The sequence below is a fragment of the Cephus cinctus genome, unplaced genomic scaffold, assembly GCF_000341935.2.
Source record: "Cephus cinctus unplaced genomic scaffold, Ccin1 Ccin1_scaffold0330, whole genome shotgun sequence".
Taxonomy (NCBI): Eukaryota; Metazoa; Arthropoda; class Insecta; order Hymenoptera; family Cephidae; genus Cephus; species Cephus cinctus.
In genome coordinates, this window is record NW_014333027.1 from 3,675,300 (window position 1) to 3,681,517 (window position 6,218).

At 38.6% G+C, this 6,218-nt stretch overlaps 1 protein-coding gene across 3 annotated transcripts in view; it reads right to left on the minus strand.

The window, feature by feature from the left end:
* The window catches only part of LOC107266921 (TOX high mobility group box family member 3), a 68,376-nt gene extending 63,545 nt beyond the window's left edge, over window positions 1–4,831 (minus strand). For all 3 annotated transcript variants that reach the window (XM_015737961.2, XM_015737959.2, XM_015737960.2), the window contains exon 1: window positions 4,509–4,831. The gene's annotated coding sequence lies outside the window, so the exon portion shown is untranslated. The remainder of the gene's footprint in view (window positions 1–4,508) is intronic.
* Window positions 4,832–6,218: the final 1,387 nt, after the last annotated feature.

Here is a 6,218-nt window from a genome sequence, read left to right on the forward strand (position 1 = left end):
GGGGGGGGGGGGGGGGTAAAGCGGCAGAAAGAATTTTCGTTTGTTCAAGTATCACGAGTTAGTACGGGAGTAAATTTTGATAATGGGAAAATGCAGGGCATTTTCATGTGTTTACAATATATTTGAGATATAAGAAAATTAATATTCAGGGAAAACAACTGTAAGAGTCTTGTGAATCTTGGACACGTGACAGACCCTGCTGGACACGATGTGTGTAGATATATATGTATATACGCCGCAGTCCCTACACGAATAGTTGGGTCTCGGCATCAGTTACACATTCAGGGGAATCACTTTAACATTGTAAGTCATAAGGAAATAGCCTTTCGGGATTTAACATCTGGCAACTCGACCATATATTAAGTACGAGGAGTGGGGATTGAACGAAGGGAAACAAAAACCTAGAAACGAGAAAATCTTTAAAGCATCTGCATGACCTTTTTCTCGTGGAGGTTAATATTGTTTGAGATCAATATTTTAAGTATTTATGCATAATGCCTATGTGAATTTCTGTATGGAATTTACACGTGTTCCGTGGATATCTTTTCCGAAATCCCTGCGGTGAGATTTAACAGTCCACTAAAAGGGAGCCTGCCTCTCTTTCCAGCATGAGTAACAGCAGGCAAGCCGAGAGCTACACACAATGGGACCCTTTGGGTCAGACAATTATACACGCAGGTAGGACCCAGTCTGTTCTATAGATCCCATTGTATATTCGTGGACGCTAACTCGAAAAACCTCTTAGTTACGCGTTATACTTGCTTGCAATGTTAAACTATCAAAATCGCGTCGTTTCTTCATCAATTGTGTGTCGTGTAAATAAAATACATGCGCATGCGCACCACTTTCATTCTCATATTCTCGATCACTTTCATGGCGACGCCACAAAATTTTCCTTATAAAACCTGTCATGATGTATCCAAAATTGATGGCATGATATAGCGTGCACGTCAAATGAAATGATTATATAGCAGTTTGAATATGACGGGAGAGTAAAAAGAGGAAAAACGCAATTAAAAAAAAAAAAAAAAAAAAAAAAAAAAAAAAAAAAAAAAAAAAAAAAAAAAAAAAAAAAAAAAAAAAAAAAAAAAAAAAAAAAAAAAAAAAAAAAAAAAAAAAAAAAAAAAAAAAAAAAAAAAAAAAAAAAAAAAAAAAAAAAAAAAAAAAAAAAAAAAAAAAAAAAAAAAAAAAAAAAAAAAAAAAAAAAAAAAAAAAAAAAAAAAAAAACACTAAAAAAGTATTACGGAGGCTCAACTTTGTGGGCAGAACTAACGTCGAAACCTTTGTAAGTTTAATCAGGCCAGTTTCCGAAACGCCTCGGGCATAAGATTCATTCCGTATTCATGGAAATATAAAACACGCAGAATTTTTTCACACGGTGGGTTGGTACTACGGGATTCGCTGGTTGGTTGATGGGATCCTTGTCGAGATAAATATGCGGCCGTGCGTGCATTATGGGACTATCAAAGCGATCTTCTCTTTTACAGTGTTAATTGCAATTAAAAGTGTAAAACTGCTCCGATACATCAAAGAAAGCTTCGAGATGGTTAAAGGAATCTATGCAGGAGATACCATAACGAATCTACGTCAAACCGTAACAAAAGTTTGTTTTTCAAGGATTTTTTTAAAACTTTCAAAGAAAGAGAAGGAAAAAAAGGATTCTCGTGTCTTTACTGCGGGCAATTTCTTAAAAAAGATACTGATACTTGGAAAGTTCATGAAATTCCATCTAAGCTCTTCAATTCACTTGGTCAAATCTTTATTTCGCAAACACTCGCGCATCTGAAAAATATTTCATGATTTAAATTTACATTCAAAGTGCATCGTTAGCTTTCTCCTTTCGCGTGACAGTCGTTATGAATTTAAGCTCTTCGTCTCTTATTACACTTTATTATGCAAGCTTTGCTATCGACATCACTCGATTCTTTTAATTTTCAATTCTGTCTCCCGACACAATACGTGTGCTCTATCAGGAATTATAACGTTAAGTTATCTTTGCTTCGTGTTCATAGACAAGTATAATCTACATTGAAGCATACAATTAACCTACTTCGCCTAGCTGTCGTAATTAATTGATTAATTACATGTCATTACTGTGAGAAAATGTTGAACAAATCATATAGTATCATGCGTCATTTATTACGTTATACGTTCTGTCACAAGATCATGCCTCGTTTCATCGCTTCGATCGTCCCAGCGCATTTCCATCGCCATCGTATTATCCAACATAAATCTTCTTTGCTTTTTATTATGAACATAACGGCATCTTCGTGAATCATTGTACGTCATTGTAACTACAAGGCAAAAAATATTTTAAAATACCGAAATCATGCCGAATAAAATTATACTTTCAATTTGATATTGCTCATAGAAAAACATCTTGCCAGTATGAATTTATTTGACCGCACAGACGATTTTTTTTAATTAATTCGAGACTGAGCGAATATCACTTCAGTCTCCAAGTTATTGTCTCATTAAAGGGAACAATAGTTTTACGGTTCTTTTGACGGCTAACTGCCGTTTGGAGTATTGTTAACTTGCGATTGTCAAAAAAATTACGTACAGCTCCAGTTATGGTTTTCACGTAGCTCCAATTAATTTAATGATACCTCTTTCAAGGTCGTGCCAATAATGTATACGATTTGTTAGACCAGTGCTTGCATATTGAGAAATTTGATATTTCGAAAATAAACTGGCTCAATACACCCGGAACACAACAATATGCTCTTTTGTATGTCTGTGGAGTTTGGGTAACAGCGATAGAAAAAAAAAAAAAAAAAAAAGAAATGAAAGAAAAAAGAAACGAGAAAGACATTTTCAATAGCGGCCTTTTCATGACCAGAAACCTCTAGAACATTCGTGTGAATATACTGCAGAACCGCACAATCTATATAAGTAAACGACAGATAAATCATTCCCGGTAAAAGCTTTCGATAAATTGAGAGCGGGACGCGGATTTATTCTACTGATCTTACCTGTCCTAATAACAATAACAAAATCTTATGGATACAAATAAAATGGTGGGGGAAAAAAAAAAGTAGAAATACGCGCACGAGAATTAAGAAATGAGCACAACGGGGTTGTAGATTCATCGTGGATTGTTTACACAATTTTGATGTTCTGTGAAGTGCACGTACAGAAAATAAGAAAAGTGTAAAGAATAAAAAATAAAAGAAATGAAGAAACAGTAAAAAATGAAAACATAGAACTAGCGAGCCTAGAGAGAGGCCATTTCCGTGGCGTGTTGATAGAACAGATGTCTACCTGCCTTGTATTCTGAACCCTGATGGGCAGATCTAATAGATACCTACAGTTCTCTTCTTCGACAGTAACTAATTCTAAACCGGTTTTTTTCTTCCTTTTTTTCTTTTTCTTTCTCTTAATTTCCTTCGTTCAGGAAATCTGGTTTCATGGCTTTACGACTTACTAGTGTATATTGCCTTCTGTGTGTACCGTACGATCGTAAACGCCAGGGTCGTTTATAACTTTACGGGCAAATCATGCGAATCGTTTTCAGTCGTTTTACTATAACGGTTAATTGCCATCGTACTTCTTCTCGTTTTCGTAGTTTGCCTCCATCCTCCAAATATCCTCAACGGAATCAACTATCCGTCCAAGCTCAATCGTCCGCAAACTGTTTTCTGAATAATCGACACATTCGCTAACCAATCAATCATTCGTATTATCAATGGCAACAGAATGTGATAGATTTTATTTTAGACGTATGTTTTGTTTCATGTTTTTGCCGTTTCTTGCAGTTGTAACTCGAAATTGGGGTCAGAATGCGCATAGTATATTCTTTTTCTGACAATGAGAGAAGCACCCCCATTTTGTTTTACATGAGTCAATATCAGCCATTGAAGGGATCTCTATGAATGTTCATCCTCACAAGTGATAAGTGACCTCATGCCGGCAGAGTTTATTGTAAACAATTTTCTTAGCGGCATATTATGATAAAATCAATTTACGGAACACGCTGGTTTATATTCAACAGGTTTTTGGCAAAAATAAACACGGTCAATGAGCAAAGATTGAGGTGGGCAATGTGCAAAAAGAAGGTACACCGCGTGCCTCATATACATTTATCAATTTTTTGTTTCAATCACGAAACCACATAAATCCCACGCCACGCAATCACAAACAAAACATGATAAGTAGGAAATAAAAAACCAATCCCACGAAGTAACCTCGGAGATATTGACGACAGGTAATAGAGGCTATAATAAATTCTTCAAGTTCGATTAAGCTTGCTCATTGCTCTTATTATAATCAATATGGGAGAATTAAAAAAAAAACGCACTGGTTATAGCATTCTCACTGAACACTGCTTTGGAATTTTCCACCACGCGGACGTGTGTACTATCGTTTCGTGGTCCCGCCGCAAGATGGCGGCACAAACATACAGTGCAGTACCAAGCATCTCACCATCCGAAGCGGCACGCTAGTCGAATGAGCACGAGGTAGCAATACCTTTATAGCAAAACTTAGCAAACTCTGTGAGAACTTACCGGCGCAGCGAGACACGTCGATAGAATGAAATCCAGTTTAACACGGGCACTGTACACCGTAGCTCGAAATTCGTGGATGGCGCTAACGCTAATCCATGCGTGGTTCACTGGTCACCGCTCACTGCACACTGATCACTCTCAAAAAAAACAATGAATTCAATACTCGCGATAGACTATTGTACACTGTGAGCGAAAATTTTGTCAGCGAGAATTTTTAATCAATGCGTCAACGATGGCGACGAATCAGTCTCGTGGCGCAACAACAGCGTGGCAGAACGACCCACACTCCTCGTGGCGGTCGGCGCGGGAATGACTCAAGAGCTGCACTCGCGCTCAGCAGTGGTGGGGGTAAGAAGTGTAGTAGGGATACGAAGAAGCGCGAAGAGGGGCTCGCGGACGGAGAGTGGAGATGGCAAATCACCACCATGGCGGGGGTGGCGATTTGGAGTGGGGGGTACATCGGAACATGGGAACAAGTGGAATGGGATATATGTATAGTATAAGGGGACGTGCACTAGCTACGGGACCTACGATTTCAACGTTGAATTACACATCGACATTCCAGGTTCCTTATTCCTTCTTAGTGCTGTAGCGGCTACTCGTGACCCCCTGGGTGAACTCGGATAGCACTGCAAGGTCTTTGAAATGCATTAATAATTTTTTATTGTGTGACTGTGTATGCCAAATGCTTTTAACATTTCTAGCTAGTAAGCTAGAAATTGTGGCTGTCTCGGATTGTCGTTAGACAAAGTGAACTGACAACTCGAAAATCCTAAACAGGTTTGGTACATCAGAAGGATATAGCGAAAGAGGGATACTAGAAGAACTCAAGCATGGAAACCGACCGCGATATTGTAACCCATTGGTTAACTTTGATGGGGTTGACAGATTATAACAATTGACGGAACGGTAATCGCTCCGGGTGCGCTTCCTAAGTTTGTGCTGCAAGACCAATAACCCGTTTCTTCTAGCACGAAGATGTTTCGGTTTGCGTGATAAATCAAAATACATATAGTAATTTTCTTTAGTATGGCGCTGTAACATTCTGACGAATACCACCTAGCGAATAATTTGGCAGCTATTCGTTCGAAATTTAAAGGACAAAACGTTCGAGGAAATAAAAATATAATAGAGTCCAGAAAGAAAAGATAAAAGTATTCTGCAAAAAGACCACCCAGCTGGTAATGTAAGCGTTCCTTCCCGAAAAAGAGACAAGCCAGGTTAAATCGCACCCTGTACATGATGTGGTGGGATGAAAGGGGACGAAAGAGAAAGGGGCCACGAGGTAAGGGGAAAGGGGAAATAACATAATGGTGGTGGGGGTAGGGACCATGGGTACAATGTGAAGGGGAAAGAAAACCTCATCTATCGTAGTGGGGATGGGGGTTATAAGGGTCCTGGAGGAAGGAGAGTCTGGCTAGTGGGGGAAGGCACAAAGGTAGGAGGAGGAGGAGGAGGAGGAGGAGGAATGTTTTATGAGATTTTTAAACGATAACATTAAATATGGCGTGTTTATTTATCGCGCAGGATTCGAGTTTATTTTAGGAATACTTGAGATTGTGTAAATAATGCCAGATCTGTTGGCTCAGATAACGCGCCCTGGAAAGATTAGTCATGTTTTATTATAAATACCAGAGCCCAGTTACGTTACGTTGAACGAAACTAAGTCCCCCTCCCTGAACAGCTTTTTAGGATAATCAACGTTCTTTG